The sequence below is a fragment of the Dermacentor variabilis genome, chromosome 10 (genome assembly GCF_050947875.1).
Source record: "Dermacentor variabilis isolate Ectoservices chromosome 10, ASM5094787v1, whole genome shotgun sequence".
Classification (NCBI taxonomy): domain Eukaryota; kingdom Metazoa; phylum Arthropoda; class Arachnida; order Ixodida; family Ixodidae; genus Dermacentor; species Dermacentor variabilis.
Window position 1 is genome coordinate 31,275,812 of NC_134577.1, and position 23,309 is coordinate 31,299,120.

The window sequence follows — 23,309 nt, forward strand, 5'->3', positions numbered from 1 at the left end:
AGAATTGGGGATAAGAGTTAATGGGGAACACCTTAGTACTTGCGATTCGCTGATGATAATGCCTTGCTAAATAACTCAGTGGACCAACTCCTATGCGTATTCACTGACCTGGACAAGCAAAGCAGAAGGGTGGGTCTAAAAATTAATCTGCAGAAAATTAAAGTAATGTTTAACACTCTCGGAAGAGAACAGCAGTTTACGATAGGTAGCGAGGCACTGGAAGCGGCAATTGAATACATCTACTTAGGACAGGTAGTGACTACGGATCCGGATCATGAGTCTGAAATAATCAGAAGAATAAGAATGGGCTGGGGTGCGTTTGGCAGGCATTCTCAGATCATGAACAGCAGCCTGCCACTATCCCTCAAGAGAAAAGTGTATAACAGCTGTGTCTTACCAGTACTCACGTACGGGGCAGAAACCTGGAGGCCTACGAAAAGGGTTCTACTTAAATTGAGGACGACGCAACGAGCTATGGAAAGGAGAATGATGAGTGCAACGTTAAGGCATAAGAAAAGAGCAGATTGTGTGAGGGTGCAAACGCGAGTTAATGACATCTTAGTTGAAGTCAAGAAAAAGAAATGGGAATGGGCAGGACATGTAATGAGGAGGGAAGATAACCGATGGTCATTAATGGTTACGGAGTAAATTCCAAGGGAAGGGAAGCGTAGCAGGGGGAGGCAGAAAGTTAGGCGGGCGGATGAGATTAAGAAGTTTTCAGGGACAACATGGTCACAATCAGTACATGGCTGGGGTAGATGGAGAAGCATGGGAGAGGCCTTTGCCCTGAAATGGGCGTACCCAGGATGATGATGATGATGATGATGATGATGATGATGATGATGATGATGATGATGATGATTATGCTCTTCAAGTACATCTTCCTCTGTGACATTTTACAGCCCTGTGCACCGTTCCGCGTGCACCTCTCTTTCAATCTGTCCCTACACGCTACTTTCTTTTCCTCATTTCTCTTTACACGGGTGTAGGGTAGAAAACCATACACTGGTGAGGTTGACTTGCCGCTTTATCTATCTTTGCTTTATCTCTCTCTCTCTCTCTTCATCGCAACGTTCACAACTCAATATGCCACAATGACTTCCCGAATTTCACACAATTATGATCCGGTGTCCCCAATCATCCAAGTGGCGTACGTTCTCAATGATGTGAGATTCTAATTGCTAATGCGAACCGCGTGTGATTGCTGATGCTCAGCACTAAGGGCCGCCTTTCAGTCGTAGAAGCTCATGTGTTTAGATTTTATCCGGGGTCCTCGATTACGACATCTCAGAAGTGATTATTATTCAAGCCCAGGTAAGAAGCATGCATATTCTTGGCCGAGTGCGCGCGAAGGTCGAGCTGCTAACCTCGCTGACTTTCATCGTCTCTATATCTGACCTCCCCCCCCCTCCGTCTGTGTCTCTGATTTGCACCTCGGAGATTCGTGTTAACGTGATCCGTAATTGGGGCTCGCTTCGCGCCTCTCTGCAGGTACCAGCACAGACGACTCCTAATGGCGATCTCCGAATCTGGAATCTGGATGCACCTCCCCCACAAAGTCGCCTTTCGACCAGTGAAGGCGGACAAGGTGTCCTTCGATATGCCTTTGCCGGAATACCTGGCGGTCCTTTACGTTGGACTCCCGCTATCTTTGGCGGCGTTAGCGCTAGAGATCATCGTACACCGATGCCATAACAAAAAGGTATACGATGGTCGCAGTGTCCCACCAAGGCGGTGTTGACATTCCCTTCTTTCCATAACGCATGCGGAAAAGTGGCACCGGATGCTGAGCACGTTCTTGCAGACACTTCTGCAGAGCACGTCGTCGGCGAATACCCCGAAAAATTTGACCACTAGAGCGACACCTTGATGTCTGACGTGGGTGTCTTCTATAAGGAAACGGCTTAGAACCTGATCACATCCCCATCAACAAAGAGAAACTGCAGAAGCCATGCGCGATTTCGTTGTAGGCAGTGACCTAATAATGCCTTGTGGATATTCCTGTGTAATATTTGTGGCGTAAATTTTATCAATGTATATATATCCGTGTGCGTGCGTGCGTGCGTGTGTGTGTGTGTGTGTGTGTGTGTGTGTGTGTGTGTGTGTGTGTGTGTGTGTGTGTGTGTGTGTGTGTGTGTGTGTGTGTGTGTGTGTGTGTGTGTGTGTGTGTGTGTGTGTGTGTGTGTGTGTGTGTGTGTGTGTGTGGTGTCGCATTATTTTTCTTCTAAGCAACTGGAAAATATTTCGGCTATTTCTATCTCTTTTCACTTATATTCAACACGAGCCACATTGTTTGATGCAGGTTTGAGACCAATAAAAAGTCAGAGTGACGACGCAATTCTCCCACGTTGTTTCTTCTTAAGAGCAGCGGAGCCTGTCTAAATTATTTCTAGGCCGGCTTGCGGCCGTGCGGCAGCACTATTCTAGCTGCCCGGTCACGTACTGTTTCAGCTGACTTAAATGCACCAAGAACAAGAAAAATCCGTGCGCATTGTCACAATTGAGCATGTTAACGGCTTTGTTAGTGCGTAAAAGTTCAGAGTCGGTAGAGGTTGTCGCTCCTCCATGCACGTGTTACCAGAAGCGTGGAATTTCTGATTAAACAAGTGCGAGGTTCTGATTTTATAGCTGCATACAGCTCTGCATTCGCTATGAATAACTAATCTGACAATTCTTCTAAAATATCGGTATGAACGCCGAGAGTGTGCACAACGCATTTGGCAACAATGGTGCTCAAATGTCTGCCGGGGGTGTTACCATACTAATGCCGCAAGCGCGTCGCCAACGGTGCCGTTTATGGCGACACGTCGCCTGTCGCTGCTATAATCCAAACCGGGTCACCCTGCCAGATCATTCTATGGCGGTGCTCTTTCATTTGCTAGCATAAGTATTCCTCAGACACACATTTCTCTATGCTGTGCGTCTGTGCACCAAATTGCGCCGTTCAATGAAGTTCGTTACAAGGTGGTTCAACGTGTTTCAACGGTGCGGCCCATATGGGTTCCGGTGTGGGGGACGAAACGGTTTCTCGTTCGCCGCGACCGAAGCTGTCTTTCTTGTCTTTTTTTTTTCGCTGTTGTCACGCGTGCTCGCAAAGTTTGCTTTTGTGCTCCTTTTTGTTTGTGGACGTACAGTCAGCCACTAATGTTTACTGACCAGCGGCTCTTGGAGCAGCCTCTCGTTCCTGCTTTGAGGCTTCTGCCGCAAGTATACCCGCCATGAAGTATGATCAAGAAAGCCGTGGGATGATGAGTACTTTCACAGAGATAATCCAGCTGTATTTGTTTCTGTGCATGCTTGCTTCACACGGGATAAAACAAGATACTATCACGTCACGTTTCTTCCATCGAGGCATACAGGCAACAGCCACGGCTGCCAAAGACCTGTTCGCAAATTCTATTTTTATTATTATACTTCTTTATATAAAACGACCTTGAACGCAGCGAAATTGGTGTTTATGCAGAGGAGTCGGTAGTCAAAACGTACATACTTTGCTGCTAATGACGTAGGTTTCGCAAAACTAGTTAACGCCAATTTTTATTTAGGTATTTGAACATTGTAGCCAGTTGTTTACGTGGAAAATTTAGAGGCAATACCATTTTGATGCACTCCCATTGGTTCTAATTGTGAAAATACCACCTTATTCTAGATTTTATTCATCACCCGCCGTGGTTGCTCAGTGGCTATGGTGTTGGGCTGCTGAGCACGAGGTCGCGGGATCGAATCCCGGCCACGGCGGCCGCATTTCGATGGGGGCGAAATGCGAAAACACCCGTGTGCTTAGATTTAGGTGCACGTTAAAGAACCCCAGGTGGTCAAAATTTCCGGAGTCCTCCACTACGGCGTGCCTCATAATCAGGAAGTGGTTTTGGCACGTAAAACCCCAAATATTATTCTTATTATTAGATTTTATTCATCCAATTTCAACGCTCACTGTTGGTATTACAGATAGCGAGTGTGCCGAAAGTGGAGGAAAGGCAGCACCGGTGTTACGTATGACGAAAGCACTCCGTGACGAAGTGCTTGACGAAGTTTCAATGATCGCACGTCACGTAAGGTACTGGCTACGGCACTCGCAACTGACGGTTGCTAGACAAAACGTGCTGTCAGTATCTGGCGAGACGTCGTTCAGTTTGAAACTTCATCGCCCTCATCGTCACAGGGCGTTTCTGTCAGACGTACTATAGCTCGAATGAGTTTTCGGTGCTCCCTGCACTCTCAATATCAGCATTACCTGGAATAGCTTTGCGATTGGATGGTGAATATCTGGAATCAGGTAGATTTTTCAAGATACCTTTAAAAATAATAAAGTTGCAATGGAATGTGGCTGCCTTAGAATTTGTCAAATAACTCCTGCTATAGGTTCTAATAAAGAAGTTACGTAGAAATTTGTTACTAATTAAATTTTGTAAACATTACTTGTTCGCTCGTTAGCACGTGCTTCTGGTCTGGAAACTCCTCTGAAAGACGCCATTTTTACCACAATCACAGCACCTCTACCAAAAAAAAAAAAAAAAGATATCCCTATAGTGTTGCGATTGTCAGGACGTCCCAAGCTCCGTGAGGTAAATCTCACAGCTGTCTACCACTATTGCGAAGTCGGGGTTCCGTGCGGCCAACGAAGTTTCCATCGATGGTGCCGTGCCAGTTGCCCGGAGAAAGGGTTCCGAGGAGCGTTTAAGAGAATGAAGGAAACAGAATATATTCAAAAAGGTACATGCTTGACATTACAAAACGGCTCCCACTATCGGAGCACACTGTGGTCGCGTCTTAGCATGTCCGAGTCACACTGTTTCCGAGCGTCCTCTTCTTCCTCCGCCGTCTGGATCCGCTTTTTAGGCCTGCGTCGTCATTGTTCGTGGTTTCCACCAATCCGTCGTCAGCAGACCGATGGCGTCAGGAGATCAATCCCGGCGTTGGTGAGCTGGGTGCCCCTTTCGGTGAGCCCGGTCAGAAACGCACGCACATCACTGGGCTCAAACAGGGAAAGTATGCGGAACGCACGCTGACTCCGATCCCCGGCGTGGTCATACTAGTTTGTGCGGCTGAGAGCTCACAAGAAGCGTAGCCTCGGACGGACCTTCACTCCGGCGGGGACAGGCCAATTTGGGCTGCTGACAGGTGTGAAGAATCGTAGCCTGAAGCGTGACAACAGCATTTCCCAGGGGTGACATCCGCGCTCTGTACGGCCACCGGGTACAACAATAATCTAAAACATCGTGACTTAGAAAGCCACCTGCACTCGTTAAGCATAACGGTTTGTGACCTCAAGTAGACATAATTTAAATAAATACTTTCGAGACCGGCAAATTTTCCTTTGTGTCTGTTAACTAGCCTGCAAGTTTCAATTGCGCTTTGCGAATGGTCTGTGCTAGGCCACTATGGGAATCTTGCGGGCGCTGGAATACACTTGAAACGGGGCCTAATGAGTTCAGAGCTCTTAGCCTTAACCGGCGCGTTAGGAATCCTTGAGAACCAATAAGTACTTCCAGAAGGTACGAATTATTAATTGGTAGTAGCTGTCCCTCGGCATTTAGCTTCTCAATCAGGCCGCATAAATTCCTTTCTATGCACTCAGAAATTTAGTTGTGCAGCAAAGAATTTTCACTTCTTGGGTCTGAAAAACCCGAACAATAATCACCATCTATCTTGCGGGCAATTTCTTTTCTTAACGTACTGCGCTCACTGTTTTCAGATCGTGGTAGCACCTCCCACCGCTACGCACATGTGATTCGTGATTGAACAGTACAGTTTCTTTTCCTTTTTTTTACCCTGGTAACAAAAGCAAAACAAATGAACGCGACAGATCTGACGATGTTTCTTTTGGAAGGACAACAGCTTCATAGACCACAAATATTTCTTGAACCTGTTCTAAAAGGATAAAACAACGCGTCAGAGATAACACATGTCTTTCATTCACGGGTGCGCCGGGGCTTTTAATCGTTCCAGTACAGAAATCCTAGTAAACATGTGAGCGGTAAGAACGTCCACAACAGCAAAGAACACGTCTTAGATCCTCATTATCGTTTCCCTGGCTTATACAGCGAAGCTGTATATGGCTAGCCGATTCTTTCTGTCCGTCTTTCTCTCTGTCGCGTCTACGCCGAAAACTCCTCCGGCGCAAACCCATACGCATGCGCAAAAAGAAAGAAAAGAAAGAGAGGTGGAGCAGCGCACTATTCGCTTCGGGAGTAGTCACGTCATTCCCCTCCGTTGCAACCGAGCGCGCGCGTAGAAGTTTCTCTCCGGCTCCCAAATGGGTAGACCACGCGTCATACGTACTCCTTAGGAGCAAGCACCTTTCGATCAGCAACGCTTCAAGAAGCAGAACTGGGAACGAGATCATCTACGCCGTGCCGATGCTGCGGCCCGGGCACAAGGATAGGCTCGTGCAGACGAGCGCAAGCAGCAACTGCGTACCGAAAATCGGGCAGCCGACCAAGCCGTCGTTTAATGAACCATCGTGTTTAAACCAGTGATAAACAGCGGAGCCCCACATTTCGGCTTCGCTGGTTAACGATCTGTACGTAGTGCTTGGGCGGTGACATTTTATGGCAAGATGGCTATTAGCATACTACCAACGAGCAAACAAGAAACTCATGTCAAGATTAAATGCGTAATTTTGCGCAATGCCCTTTGTGCAGTCGAGGCACTATCGTGAGGTAAAGTTCTGCCACGCCATATCTCCGTATATTAATCAACTTTTCTCAGCTTAAGAACGGAGGAACCAATTTCATTCTTGTGGAACTACCTTTATTTTTTGTGGGCTCTGTATACGTTAAGGATCACCGCCTATATGAAGAGTCGAACTTGAATTTACCGCCGAGTTATATGTACAGACAGTTGGTGAGAAGCAAACGGGTTTTTTTTTTTTTCAATAAACAATGAGGATGCATTTTGTTAAGTACTGTTTGAGTATATCTCGGGCTTCCATTCCATTCACATTACATCTGCCCGATTAGTGCCATTATTCGACTGCTATTTCTATCCGGATGTTCGAAAATATGTATTTATTCTGGAATTCCAACTCCGCCGTTCTGGTTCCTACACATGACTCAAGAACAGCCGGTACGGCCCCATATATATACTTCTGTATATAGTTTGTGTAGGAGAACAAGTTGAAAAATAATTTCATCATCATCACCATCTTCGTCAGCCTATATTAAAATTATTTCCACTGAAAAAAACAACGAAAGCCTCTGCCCGTGATCTTGAATTGCCCCTGCCCAATTACTCTGACGAGGGATCAAGAATTCGTGATTTGCAGTCAGTTTCAAGAATATGCGCAGGAGTACGTTTATCCTGGTCAGTCACCCACAGGGGACTCTGAGCATGAGTAGGAAATTTACAGAATAATAAAAATTGGTTGGAGTGCTTACACCAGGCAATAACAAAACATGACAGCGAGAGCTCGCTGCTGTCATAGAAAAAAAAGTATACAGTCGTTGCCTTATATCGGTACTAACATATATGGGACAGAAACTTGGAGGTTTACAAAAAAAAAACTTGAAAACAATTTGAGGACTGGGCAAAGACGGACGCAACCAAAAGTGTAAGGCGTAACGTTGAAATACAGGAAGAGAGGGGTATGGATCTGAGAGCGAGCGGGGGTAGCGTATATTCTAGGTAATATTAAGAGAAAAAAGAAATGGCAATTTCGTCCGCAGGGCGAACCACTCACTGTGATACCAAGTTGTAACGTTGCACGTGAACTTCTGAGACTGTATCCTAACTGTACGTGAGTGCGACAAACGCAGACTCGACATATGCAGGGTTCTGGTACCCTTAAAGGCTTTAACACCGTGTGTATGGCCTGTAATGACATCGCACATGCGATATTACGCCACCCGCAAAGAGCCACGCCTGTAAAATTACATCACTTTCTGGTTGAAGCGCTCACATTGTTTTGCACTTTAAATATTTGATAGGTTGAGAAAATTAGGATAACGGGCATGATGTCTGAATGTTATGATTCACGACGTTTGTTTTCGCAGCTGCCATTCTCATAATTCTGAGGAAAAATTAAGTCGAGAACTTAATTGGCATGGACAACTTAAGTAATTGAAGAGTGTAGCAATATAAGCAGCATTTACGGCATCGATAATCATATAGCATACATATACCTAAATATATGCGGACCCCCCCGGTGACGGCGATGTCGAAATTTGGTTTGGAGGGTCCATATAATCGTTATCGCAATAAAGCAATCAGGCAGACTAAACTCCTGTCGACATCTATGCAAAGCGAAGCATTCTTGATGTGATTGGCATGTGAACCATGAGTGTGTGTATATCATGTCTGGTTTGGTGGTGTAAATATTATATTAAAAAGCAGCATGCTTGTTTGCTATGCTTTATCTGCCGTAATTGGTTTTGATTTCGAAGCCACATATGCTTTTCTAAATACGCACGGCAATATAATACTGCGAACGTTCATAATCGCTGCAGACTGCAGTGCCAATGGGCGCGAGGAGTTACGGAGTCGCCATCTGTCGGAAGCGCCTCCTTGCGTAGTGTGAGGGATCACGCTGCGTGCCCCTCATAGGTTTCTCTTACGGCGCTCAATAAAAACACCATGCGGCAGCCCTCCTGGACATTTATGTAGCTACTCTCAATACGAGGAAAGTTTTTGACTGTCGATATAATAATCTTGGGCAAACTGAAAGCAAAGAATCGTTTACAGACGCTATCTCTTTACCGAATACGTACAGTGAACGCCACTGCGCGAGGTCGCCGCGATGGTGTCTCCCGAACCGGCTTCTTGCTTGAAAGGTACGCAAATGCTAAAAGTAAGCTATGTGAAATATGTTCTTATAGTGGGCTGTCTGTATAACCCAATGAGGCATAACAGAATGAAGCCTCAATGTAGCGATCGCACGGGTTCGTAGCGACCGACTGCGCGTCTGCATGCATATCCGCGCACAATGCAAAGCCGTGAGCTTTAGGCCGTAGCATATGAGCATTTGACAACACACTAGCAACCACTGTTGCGTGGACGCTATCAGAAGTGTTCAAAAAATAATTTCGTTACAGAGACTTCGACGCCTACGGCGACTGTGATGTGCGTTCGCGACGATTCAATCTTCTTTTGTCATCTAAATTCTTGGACATTTCAATATTATTCCTCAAGTTGCGTCGCACTGTATGCTTATCGGTCTTCTCAGCGCGCGATTTCCCCCTGCTTCTTTTTCGTAATCCAGTGCATTAATTCATAACACATACATGACTATATGCCATGCCTTTTTTAATGTGCGTCTTACCGCTCCCTTTCCGTTCCACTGAACTTGCCAGTATCTAGCATCAACAAGTTCATACACCAAACCATCATGACATTGGCCGGGCGCGGGCGAGCGTCTCAGTGCGCGTTTTCTGCTACTCACCAAACATCTCCCTCGCGTTTGTGCTTGCTGCATACCCGAGTTGTAGCCGATGGCTGTCTGCCGGTTCTAAGTTTCGCCAGCCAAGCTTCACGCAGCTCCTTGCCGTGCGGCAACGTGTGAATAAGGCGGACACCGGGCTCAGTTGCGTACGTCCGGCACTGCGGCACCGAGCAGTAGCCTACCATGCTGCACGCCTCCAAAGGCAGCCGCTACCTATTATAGTACTTTCAAATGTTGTCAAGCACACACCCAAGGCGGTAAAGCCTCACCACTTAATCAGAGCCGCGGCGCAGGTGGGACTTCAAACTTTCGTTTTCAGCTTGCCTCGGCGCTTCAGAAGCAGCCGACGCGGCCACTGTGCCCACGTGATCCCTCATGCACGTCACGCCGACGGTGGCGCCAGCTTTTCCATTGCTGGAGCTCGCCCCCAATAGCCCATGTAGAGGTGGCCAAATCGGTACGCGCCAAGGACCTCATTGCTCTGACTTGTCCACGCAAAACGGTGTTCTATGCCGCTTGTCGATACATGTGTCCGGGGCATAATAGGTTCAATAACAGGCGTGTGTCCTAGAAGTCTTGTGTTTGAAACCTGCCATGCGACAATCTTATTACTGCCTGTTTAATTATTCATAACGCGCTACTGATTAGGTTGTAAAGTCGCAAGGCCGTCTGAAGCTGTAGGGACAAAGTTTAGGGACAACTCCATGTACAAACCATCATACCTGTGCAGGCTGAATCGCCCTGCTTGCAGTTCCCGTAGGCACTAGCGCCAAAGTTTCCTGAAGTATTTATTGAATGAAACTATGCATGAAACGGTAAACTCGTAAATTACTTCGCTCTGCCGTTTCAGATGGCGCCACCATCCCGCTAAACGCGTTCGGCGTTAGAGGCGAGATAACTACGAAACTGTGCCTCGAACTCGACAAGAATGCTTCGCTTTTAAGTGGAGCTGGAAGGGCCATGTACTGCGTAGGGCAGATATCCTTTAGGCCATCAGAGTTATGGAACGTGGGAGCCAAGGGAAGGGAAGCGCAGTCGTGCATGGCAGAAAATTAGGCGGGGTGGTGAAATTAGGAATTTTGCAGCAGCGGTTTGGAACGAGAAAACGCAAGAAAAATAGTTTTGCACGCACAAATACATTACAACATGACAGTATAAAAACACAGCGAAATTTTTTATTTTGTCGTCATCGATTCCGACATGTCTGCGCTAAAATGCTTGTCACTGCCCTTGCAGCATCTTATCTTAATGCACTCGTCCTGGAAACACACTACTTCGACTCATACCGCTCCGCTGGACCCCGACACAGGACTTTTTGCGACACGGGGTCCTGCTAAAATGTTCAACCATTGGGGCTTGTTGTTTCCCTAAGCAATATACGGCATTCTTCTTGCGAGTACTGGCTTTTAACGTGGAACCCTCGCTAGATTCCCCTCGGGAATCTCATGTCGCGCTGATAAAAGCACGCGGTTCGTGACTGGAAAGCGCTGTGAGCAGGTCATCGGTGACCGTTTTGTAACACCGCGCTATTTAAAGTATGACACGACTTGTTGTTGATTTGTACGGATTCCATAAACCCCGTATTCGGCGAAGCCGTGCGCTATGCCTCCCTCCAAGGCGCCCCAGCGGCCTCAAAGACTCCATTCGTGAGCCCCTTTCATTCTCTGTAGACTTCCTGTACAGTGGACGATTTACGGACCGCCAGACGCACGCAAAAGAAGATCCAGCGCCGGTTAGGCCAGCTCGAATCTCAACATTGGAGTGCATTCTGTGAGTCGCTAGATCCACGCAAGCTTTTATCGCAACTATGGAGAACGGTGCGCGGTCTCCGGACAATCCCCGTACTGCGGTTCCCATTCAAGGCTCTTGCCCTCTCTCAAAAGAGACCGGAGATTGACGTGGCAAAAGATTTCGCGCCACGTTATCCGGCCAACTCACAGCTCCCAACATTCCAACGCCTTCGAGGAGTTGTCCGCCACCACGTGATCACCGTATGGATTTACCATTCTCAATTCACGAACTTAAGGCAGCATTAGCTTTGTGTGGCCGTGCATCAGGGCGAGGACCTGATGGAATTTACTACGGAGCTTGTGTCATCTGGGCGAGCGAGCGAGAGGTGCTCTTCTTGAGTTGTACAGTGAATCTTGGACAGATGGTGCGCTACGAACCAGCTGGAAAACAAGTCGCCTTGTTTCACTGCTGAAGCCTGGCAAGTCGCCGTTGGAACTCTCGTCATATCGCCCGATCGCTTTGGCGAGCTGTGCTGGCAAAGTAATGGAGAGGATGGTCCTAGGACGCCTGGAGTGGTACTTGGAGTACCACAACACCTACCCGGATGCCATGGCGGGCTTTCGACGTGATCGATGTTCGATCGATAACGTCGTCGACCTGTTCACCGACATTCAGCATGAGAAATGCCGTAAGCGTCTCTGCGCTTCTTTGTTCCTCGACGTCAAAACGGCGTATGACAACGTTACGCATGAAGCCATCCTCTCTGCTCTCGCAGACGTAGGAGTGGGTGGTCGGATGTTTCAATGGATACGGTGCTATCTCTCCATGCGATCCTTTTTTGTAAGCACCGAGGAAGGCCATATTTCACTACATTATAGCTGCCGCGGCGTCCCCCAGGGCGGTGTACTTAGGCCTGCGTTATTTAATCTAACTTTAATTGCTCTCCTTAAGCACGTGCCAAGCACAGTCAGGTTGGTTATCAATGTACGCGAATGACATCTGCATATGGACGCCTGCAGTAACACGCCTACAGTTGCCAGCGAGAATTCAGAGAGCCGCCACCCAAACTGCTGTCTACCTCCGTAATCGAGGCCTGCAAATTTCCTCCGAGAAATGTACACTCGTGCCATTTACACGAAAACCCACGACAAACTACAGCGTAATGATAAATGGCCAAATAATACCACGTGTTCGATCGCACAAGTTTCTAGGCGTCATAATTGACAGGGACTTGTCATGGAGCCCTCACGTATGGTATGTGAAAAAACGGTTGATAGGCATCTGCCACCTGTTCAAGTTTTTCACTGGCAAGGCTTCGGGAATGTCGACAAGTGCCATGTTACAACTGTACAGGGTGTTCTTTCTGGGCTTTCTGCGATACAGCTTGCCAGCAAAAACAAACACAGGTAAAACGAATCTACGCACAATACAAAGTGTTCAGGCTCAAGCGCTCCGGATCTGTCTAGGCCTGCCTCGGAGTGCATCAACAGTGACTACGATAGCAATCGCTAGAGACCACCTTGTCAATACCCACATTGACTTTGAAGTGCTCAGGACCCATATAAGGCATCTAACCAGGACTCCTCCTCACCACTTAGCCTCTCTACCAGCGGACAGATGTCGAACATCTTTCAGCCAAACGTTTACCGCACATGATGAATCACTGCCTGATGAACCTTGTTTCACTCCGGCTGCGAGACCTTCGATTCCTTCATGGTGTCTCATTCAGCCAAAAGTCAACCTCACAATACCTGGCATCACGAAAAAAGCTGATCTATCATCACCAGCCCTTAAACAGCTCACACTACCATTTTTGTACGAGAGCTACCGTGACTCTACACATATCTACACTGATGGATCTGTCTTGCCAAACAGCTTCGTGGCTGCAATCGTGATACCAACGACAGCCACAACAATCAAATTTAAGACGACTCACGCGACAACGTCGACGGCAGCAGAGCTCGCAGCGCTCTTTACTGCTCTTCATTACATCGCTAATGAACAGCCACACAAGTGGACGGTATTCTGCGATTCGAAGGTGGTATTGCAGTCTCTACTGTCACCTTTACGACGTGGACCGCACGAGCAGCTAATATTTCACATTACAGAAACGTTACACCATATAAATGATGCAGGCCATGAAATAACCTTATACTGGCTTCCAAGTCACTGCGGGATTATCGGCAATTAACGGGCCGATCAAGCTGCCCGCTCAGCCCATATTGAGGAGCACAACGTGCCAATTCCACTTTCTAGAACTGACGCAGCACGGAAGCTCCGCCTGCTTGCTCGGCAGTGCACCACGTCGCAATGGAATGAGCCACATTTAGGAAATACTCGACTGTACTCCCTTGATCCGACATTAAGTCGCCGAGCGCCATCACAGCTTCGCCGTGGAGACGCCACGCTCTTGTATCGACTGTGGTTGGGCGTTGCCTTCACCAAACCCTATGCATTCCGCATAGGGATGACCGACACCGCAACCTGTGACCACTGCGGCCATGACGAATCAATTGACCATATTTTGTGCGCTTGCCCGCAGTACAGTCCACAGAGGGAATGCCTTCGCCACGAACTTGACCAACTGGACGGCCAACTGCTATCGGAAAAGAATTCTACACCACCGAAGGGACCTAACGTCACAGAAGAAGGCCGTGCAAGTGCTATTGCGCTTTCTGCGATCTACCGTCCTTTGCGAAAGTCTTTAACTGGAACGGCCTGTGTGTGTGTGTGTGTGTGTGTGTGTGTGTGTGTGTGTGTGTGTGTGTGTGTGTGTGTGTGTGTGTGTGTGTGTGTGTGTGTGTGTGTGTGTGTGTGTGTGTGTGTGTGTGTGTGTGTGTGTGTGTGTGTGTGTGTGTGTGTGTGTGTGTGTGTGCGTGCGTGCGTGCGCGTGTGTGCGTGTGTGTGTGTGTGTGTGTGTGTGTGTGTGTGTGTGTGTGTGTGTGTGTGTGTGTGTGTGTGTGTGCGTGTGTGCGTGTGTGTGTGTGTGTGTGCGTGTGTGTCGCCATGTGTGCGTGTTTTTTTTGTTTTTTTTTAGCACTTTCCTCTCTGCCATCTTTCTAACCCCTATATATTATCCCCGTCTATGGTAGCAAACCAGAGACTGATATCTGGTTAACCTCCCTGCCTTTCCTCTTCATCTCTATCGCTCTCCTGTACAAAACAGCTCAGTTTGTGTACGTGCAAACACATCTGCGTACTTCGCTAAAGGAAGGCTTCCTGATTAAATCGAACTAGATAAGCGTGAAATGGTGGCATTTTCTTCGAGTGCAATTCTACTCAATCTTTTACTCACCGATCTAATGCATAGCAAATCGTCCAAAGAACGATAAAAATGTCCGGAACAGTAAAAGCTGTATGTCTTAAAATATGCGTGTCGTTTCCCTGTCTTATCAAAAGCCGTAAGGCGTGGGAGTAGCGCATAGTAAACAAAGAACCTACATTAGGAATGACAGTATGATTTCGAGCAGTGGACATCGTGTAGTCGTACGTGGTGATGTAAAACTACTGACACGCTAGGTGCTTCTGCGCACTCATACCGCCATATGTACCACCCCAAAACACTTTAAACAACCAATCTTTCTCCACTGAGGAACTGGGCACGAAATCTATGGGAGAACTTTTTTTTAGAACTCGCTTTGTATCCGTTCGAGTTGATTGCTTCGAATTGAACACGACTGTCCTCGGAAATGTACGTAGTCAATCAGTGACAAGCAAACAGCACTCTCACAATCAATATACAGGTCTCTTAGAAGCCTCCTTCGTTTAGTACTGCTTGAGAATATTGAGCTGTCGTACGACGGAAACGAAAACCGCAGTGCAGTCCACACAGCTATGTCGGCAACAGTTGGCAAGAGAGGTCTCTTCGCTGTTTTATTCCTTACATGCCTGCTTCGCCTTCTTTCCGTCACAGCAACTGTTAGCGAGGGCCTGCTCCACGCGATGAAGTCGATCCAGGAGTTCCCAGTCTCTCCGGTCGCTCTCATCGCGCAAGGAGACAGCCTCTCGATCGATGTTCATCGCACTTTTCCCATTTCCTTAACGATGTGGACATGTAATGGCGTGAACAGTTCGTGCTACCAATCCTTTCTTCGCTACATCACGCAGTCTGATCGTTTTCCGAGGCCCAGGTTCGTCATCGTACCGTGGCACGGCGGCTTGCCTGCAGGCATCGTCGAGGAGGTTCGACGGCTGGACATTCTCGACCCAAATGTGTACTGGATCTTCGCTGTCGATGAACACTCCGATGTGTTAGGGTTGCTTCCAAATCACTCCTGTCAGGTCGTCACAGTGACTGCGAAAGACGTCAGCATCGCTGCAGACGGGCACAAGTCTTGCAACAAACGAGCGATGAGTTCTACCGTGGAATGGAAAACTTTGGTGGAACCCATGAGACCCAGAGGAGCATACCCAAGGGACAGTAGCTTTACGTACACGCTCGACAGTAAGGAAACTCAGACTAAATGCGTCGATCAGACTTATATGGCTCTTGGGACGGGAGCACACAGTATTCTCCGGATGAGGCTTCCCGAAGCACTGGCTCTTTTAGGCGCCTATTTCGCCGTCAACACTACTCTTAATTTGTATTGCGCCAATCGGAACTCAGGTGAAGTCCTTCTGAGAGAACGCCGCATCGATTTTATCCTGCACTCAACGCTCCACAAGAAGTCGACTTCTTTCTCCGAGTACAGATATGCACTCTATCACCCTTCGTCACTTTGTTTCTACGTCCGTGTTCGTGTCTCTGCCGCGCCTTCTTTTTCCGATGCGTGGCTCTTTTTCTTCCTTTGTTTCGTTTGTTTGACGCTTTTCTGCTTCGTAATTATTTCCATTTTTCACGCCCAAGGCCTCGTTTGCCCGATGGAACACATTCGGTTGTCTAATGTTATCATGTTCTTTGCGAGCACATTTCTATGCCGGAGTCCACAAGACTTGAACGTCGGTGCCCCAGCACCAAGGCTGGGTGTTATGACCTGGTTGCTGGCGACTTTCTTTGTCGGAAACTACTTGCAGAGCAGCATCACTGCTTCCAGGAGCGTGCCAGAATTTACGGGCGAGATCCTGACCACAGAGCAGTTGTTGAAACATTTGTACGAAGGGACCCTTGCTCCTTGCGTTTCAGCGCATGTCTTTCAGATGCTCGACGATGAAACAGCCCAACCGGTGTCGAAGCCGCTCGCTAGAGTTCTTGACAAGTGTCAGCCGAGCGACATTGACGCGTTCGGGCGTAACTGTTTCTCGAAAGTACATCGCAGAACGCATGTTTATTTCAGCTCGTGCCAGGAAAGCGAACGTCGACTGGCATTCATGCTGAAAATTGTTGCCGCGGAAGATACTTTGGGAGTCTGGCAAGCGTACTCTGCAGTGCACAGTCGTTCCCAATTCAGGTAAATGTTTGATATACTTATATTTGGAATATCCTCTCTCTCTAAGCGCCCTTATAAACTCTCAGTATAAAAGTACAATTTCTCGCTAATTCAGTTTGATAGGCATTACTTCACAATCAAGTCAACATCATTGTAAACGTGGCACTCGAATGGTGCGAAGAGGGTCCACGCGGCACCGGACCTTGAGCGTTCGCCTGGTGGCGCTTCTGGTCGAATGACGTAACTCGTGGCTGCCACTTTAGTGTCACATAATTCAAAAACAGGGTATTAGTTCGCAAAAAGGTTGAAAGATGCAATGCTGACAGAATGCCGCTCACGAAATGCTCACGAAACATGCCGCCAACACGAGAAATAAATTAAATTCCTTGGCTTTACTTGCCAGAACCACGATATGTTTCAGTCAGGCTGTATATAGTGGGCGACTGCCGAATAATTTTAGCCTCTTGGGGTTTTTCAAATTTTACCCAATGCATGGTGCTCGGGCGTTTTTGCACTTCAGCGCCATAGAAATGCGGCCACCGCGGCAGGAATTTTATGCCGTGCCCTCGGATTTAGCAGCGCCACAGCAAAGCCACTACGCCACCTTGTAGAGTGCCACGAGATAATAATGAGTGCGACTTCTTCGCTTAAAAGCCACGAGGCATAGGCTAGATTGCTGGCTTAAGCGGCTGAATAATATAAGTTAAGGTGTTTTACGTGCCAAAACCACGATCTGATCATGAGAGATGCCGTAGCGGGGGACTCCGGAAAGTTGGACCACCTGGGGTGCTTTAACGTGCACCTAAATCTAAGTAAACGGGTGTTTTCGCGTTCAGCCCCCATCAAAATGCGGTCTCCGTGGCCGGGTTTGATCCCACGACCTCGTGCGCAGCTGGCTTAAGCGGCTGGATCACTATAGCGTTCGATAGCTGCCTTTGGATAGAAAAAGCGCCTGTGAACTTTTACTTCAGAGCATGGTACTGAACATTATGGGATCAAAACAGACAGAGTGAGAAAGAAAAGAAATGTTGGAAGCGGTTTGCTGCCCTGCCTAAGTATGAGCGAAAATGGTTCAGTAATAGAGAGAGAGAGAGAGAGAAATTGTGCAGGTCTGACGGCATTGTGGGAATCGATATTATGTGAAGCATTCTGCAGGTACCTGGCTATCCAGCTATGTTTGGTGTTCTGAAAACCATTGCGAGGTTAATCAGCGTGTTTGTATAAATTGAGTAGTTGTGTGCGCCGGTCCCGAGAGTATGCGCGTGTTACGACAGCAGCACCGTGTCGAAGCCGATGGTACGGCATAGAAGGCTTCATTTCTACGCCCGCCGATCGACGCGAGCATACGGCATGACGACTGTTGGGTTCTAAATAGATTGTAGAAAAGCGTGAGCTAGATGAACGCGCATTGTGATGTGCTGAGCAACTACATGTTACACAATCATGCGTACCTATGGCTAGGTCATGTGGACTATGTTAAAACGACGAGGGCATTTGTATTCCGCTAAAGAAATATAATAAATGACGAACATGGGTGATCATGAAGTTGGTACAACGTCAGACAGGGAAACACTGGGGAACAGGAAATTACGGGAGAGAAATGGGCCAGTCCCGGAGGTTGCTCAGTCTAACACGGTTCCTCAAAGTGCGAGTTGTCGCAAGGAAAGACGACGAGAAAGTCGAGTGTTCCAAAGAGATAGTTGCCTTCGGAACGAGAGAAGTATGCTTGTGATCGTGTGGTGAAAGCACCGGGCTGCTGTTCTTGATGGTAGAGGTTCGATTCCACCATAACGGTAACACATTATTTTATCTTATTGAGATAGCAATTATATGGACACTGCTAGCTAATGTCTGCCGTCGCCATCGGCGTTGCAGTGAGGTGTATAGAAAAAGTTTATTTTAACAAAAGGTGATACGAACACTGAGTCACAATGATAGGGCGATTCCACCAGGACGATAACATCTACAAAATACGAAGCATTGTACAAGTCGCCGTCGGCGTTGCAGTGAGGTGTATAGAAAAAGTTTATTTTAACAAAAGTTGATACGAACACTGAGTCACAATGATAGGGCGATTCCACCAGGACGATAACATCTACAAAATACGAAGCATTGTATAAGTCGCCGTCGGTGTTGCAGTGAGGTATATAGAAAAAGTTTATTTTAACAAAAGGTGATACGAACACTGAGTCACAGTGATGGGGCGATTCCACCAGGACGATAACATCTACAAAATACGAAGCATTGTATAAGTCGCCGTCGGCGTTGCAGTGAGGTGTATAGAAAAAGTTTATTTTAACAAAAGGTGATACAAACACTGAGTCACAATGATGGGACAATTCCACCAGGACGATAACATCTACAAAATACGAAGCATTGTATACATGACACGTTCTGAAAGTAGTGACCGAGTCCACACTCACTAACGTATAACCGCATTGACCCGCGGAAACGCACAGTTACACATGAACTAATCGTCACATTACACATAATATTGTTCAATATATGCAGTGTACACAATGGTTACGTACAATGATGATGTGACTTTACATAGTTTTGTAGCACACGTAAATCACGGGAACCTACATACATGCATATTCAGTGAATACTTTTGATTGCCTCGCTACAAGAACCAGGCTGGTCGGAAATTAAGCAATACGCTCCCGTCAGCCCCTGACAGGAAACGGCATGACCACCCTCGAAGGAACTCCTCTTCCCCAAGAAAGAACAACTCTGAGAGAAACGACAGCAGCTCAAAGTAGAGCCTCTCCAGAATCGGAAACAGAGCTCGGCGACGATGTCCCGTGACAACTGCATCGTACCGGTTACGCCATAGACAAACGGCTCCCGCAGGCATTAGGTCGCGCAATGCGGCCATGTGAGCAGCGACCAGATGTAATAAAGCGGTTCACTCTAACGCCACGGAAACCGGCATGCACGGCCCTTCAAAACACTCCAGCAACGACGCATCGTCGTTGTAAGGTATACTCCGTTGTCGTTATCCTATCATTGTCATTCCTTCGCTGTCACTTTGCCATCGCCATGTCATCATTACCACCTTGTCGTCTTCACACCTTTAGCATGGAGTCGTGGTGCCTTTGTAACAGGCAGTCGACAGCTTGCTATCGTCGTCACGCAGCTGCAGTCATCCCGTCATCGTCATCCCATGGCTATTAGGCAGTCGTGGTTCAATCATAATCATTATGTTGTCCACATACGCGCATTTCCATTCAATTGTCGTCATGCTGTCGTCGTCATGATATCGTTGTAATACCGCCAGCATAGGGGAATATAGGTCCCACCCGGTCGGATGGTCCGGCTATTGGCGTCTTGCTGAATATGCACAAGCTCATTATCCATTAAACATTGCCAGAGTCAAACATTAAATAACTTGGTAACATTTGCACGCTTAGGTTTTACTTGCCTTACTGCATTAAGTTTGGTTAAACGTATCATTGCACTTGCGTCTTTAGTCTCTTTACCATTGCCTTTGCGTAAAAGAAAAACTTCAGTTGCGCCACTTAGTGCAAACGTTGCGGTGATGAGCGTGATGTTGCATAGCGTTTGCTTTCAAATTTGCGCGAACATCAAGCAACTATTCGCATAACTCCAATTCCTACATAAGCGCGGGATAGACCGTGAACCGATAGAGCAGGTTCATCGTCACGAGCACCTGTTTTGCACCTCTACTCCGATCCGCCTCCAACGTCCTCTCTCTTGAGACAGCTTTAAAGCAGCGGGAGGCCCTACAATTTGCTGGGTCAAAAATGCTGCGAGCTTGCGCACATCCGTCCCTGGCACAATAAAGCATTTGGGTTCGAGTGCTGCTCTTCAAGTGCAACGTCCTCTGTACCCGCCAGTGGCTATGCTGTTGGGCTGCTGAGCACGAGGTCGCGGGATCGAATCCCGGCCACGGCGGCCGCATTTCGATGGGGTCGAAATGCGAAAACACCCGTGTATTTAGATTTAGGTGCACGTTAAAGAACCCCAGGTGGTCGAAATTTCCGGAGTCCTCCACTACGGCATGCCTCATAATCAGAAAGTGGTTTTGGCACGTAAAACCCCATAATTTAATTTTAACGTCTTCTGTGACTGTTTACAGCCCTGTGCATCCTTCCGCGTGCACGTCTGGTTCGCTCTGTCCCTACACACCACTTACTTTTCCTCTTTTCCCTTTACCCCGGTGTAGGGTAACAAACCGTGGACTCGTCAGGTTGACTTTCCGCTTTATCTATCTTTCATCTCTCTCTCTCTCTCTCTCTCTCTCTCTCTCTCTCTCTCTCTCTCTCTCTCTCTCTCTCTCTCTTTCTCCATCGCAACGTTCAACACCCCTAATGCCACAAGGACATATTCCGAAATTCACGGAATTATGATCCGGGGTCCCTAATCATCCAAGGGGCGTACGTTCTCAGTGATGTCAAACTCTAATTGCTCATGCGAACCTCGTGTCATTTCTGACATTGAGCGCTGAAGGGCCGCCTTCGAGTCGCATAAACTCATGTGTTCAGATTTTATCAGGAGTCCTCGACTACGCCATCTCATAGATGATTATTTTACAAGCGCAGGTAAGAAGCATGCCTATTCTTTGCCGAGTACGCGCGAAGGTCGTGTTGCTAACCTCGCTGACTTTCATCGTCTATCTCACTCTGTCTCTCTCTCTCTCTCTCTCTCTCTCTCTCTCTCTCTCTCTCTCTGTTTCTCTCTCTGATTTGCGTCTCTGAGATTCGTGTTTACGTGATCCCTAATTGGCGTCTGGTTTCGTGCCTTTCTGCAGGTACCAGCACAGACGACTCCTAATGGCGGTCTCCGAATCTGGAATCTGGTTGCATTCCCCCGTCACGAACAGCTTACGACCAGCGAAGCCGGACAAAGTGTCTTTCGATATTCCTTGGCAGGAGTATCTAGCTGTCCTTTATGTTGGACTCCCGCTTTCTTTGGCGGCATTAGCGCTGGAGATCCTCCTACACCAGTGTCACAGCCAATAGGTATACAGGATGGTCAAAGTGTTCACCTACCAAAGCGATGTTGACATTCCCCTCTTTCCTTTTCGCATGCGGAATAGAGGCCCCGGAGGTGTCGCACGTTCTTGTAGACATTTCTGCAGAGCACGTCATCGGCGAATACCCACAAAAATTTGACCATTACACCAACACCTCAACGCCTGATATGGGTGTCTTCTATAAAGAGACGGCTTAGACCCTGATCATATCACAATCAATGAAGAGAAACTGCAGAAGCCATGCGCGATTTCGTTGTAGACATTGACCTAATAATGCTTTGTGGATATTCCTGTGTACTATTTCTGGTGTCAGTTTTATTGCACTATAATGTCGGAATGATTTTTTCGTGTCAGTAACATTTTTGTGATTCTCCGCGAAATAACATTTCAACATAATTGGAGTCTATTCAGAGCTAGTCAACAGCCATGGACTGGCTCTACGTGACTTATATGAACGAGAAGAAAGGAAACCGAGGGGCCGAAGGTGGGATACGAACGCACGTATTCGCATTACTCATGTGATGCTTTTAGCGATTGAGCTAACGCGACGACGTTTTCCCTTCGCGTTCTGGAGTATCTATGCTTGTCTACTACAACTAACTCAGGGAGTGTTAGCCAGCGCCACCACTCATGGCCTCGGAGGCGGCGGATGTGGAACATCCTTTCTGCCGCAGGTGTCACGTCTACGTGAACTTTCTTGGTGAAGGCAACTGGTCAATAAAGCTGCATGTGCTACGGGAAGGCATCACAGCTGCAGGTTTGGCTCGGAGTGTCAATGGCTAACATTCCCATAGCTATATATATATATACTCCGTTTCATAGATGAGGTGCAACGCTGTGGACGAGAGATACTTTTGGCAGTGGCTGCGTTCGCCCTTAGAAAGATTTCGGTGTTTCTTGACCCGATTTTTGCGAAAATTTTCTTTATACAAGCTCTGTTCTGAATAAAAGAGGAAATTTACTCGAAGAAACAATCCATGTACTTATACTGCTGCTAACACGTTGTTTTAAATGAATTTGCTTTTCGTTATTTTTTAATTGCAGCCCGTCGCGGCAGCTTCATGTGCATGCTCGCACGAGGAAACGCCGCTGGCACGCTGCGAAGCATAGACGGAAACGCGCGGAGTAACAAATTTTGGTGACCGGACTTCTTGTGTAGATTCCGCAACGTTGCACCTGATGTATGAAACTGACTATAGTAAACATAAAGACACCCAAGTTAGTGGACGTATTGATACCCGTCGCCGTAGCACAATTGGTAGTGCAACGTACGCATTACGCGGAAGTTGTGGGTTCGGCTCCTACCTGCGATACGTTATCATTTCGTCCACTTGCATTTCCCTTTTCTATATTATTTTTTTCATTTCATATTTCTACAACGGTTAATTTCCCTGGTGGGTTTCTTGGCTTTATTGTCTGTTGGCCTTATATGATCGTCATTAACAAAACCGACCCCCGGGTTTTCCTTCTTGTGTGTCACATTGTTTTTCTTCTGAGCAACTGGAAAATATTTCGGCTATTTCTATCTCTTTCCACCAATATTCAACTGGAGTCACATTGTTTGATGCACGTTTGGGACAAATAAAAAAGTCAGAGTGGCGATGCAAATCTCCCATGTTGTTTCTTCTAAAGAGCAGCCAAGCCTGTCTAAATTATTTCTAGGCAGGCTTCCGCCCGTGCGGCAGCACTATCCTGGCTGCCCGGTCATATACTGTTTCCGCCATACAGTTTCTCACTATAAGACCTAGAGGGAAATCTGGCGCCACCGTCTATGCGAGTTTCCTAAGGGGCGCTGTGCCGTCATTGGAATGACGGTATATGTATCTGCGAGGCT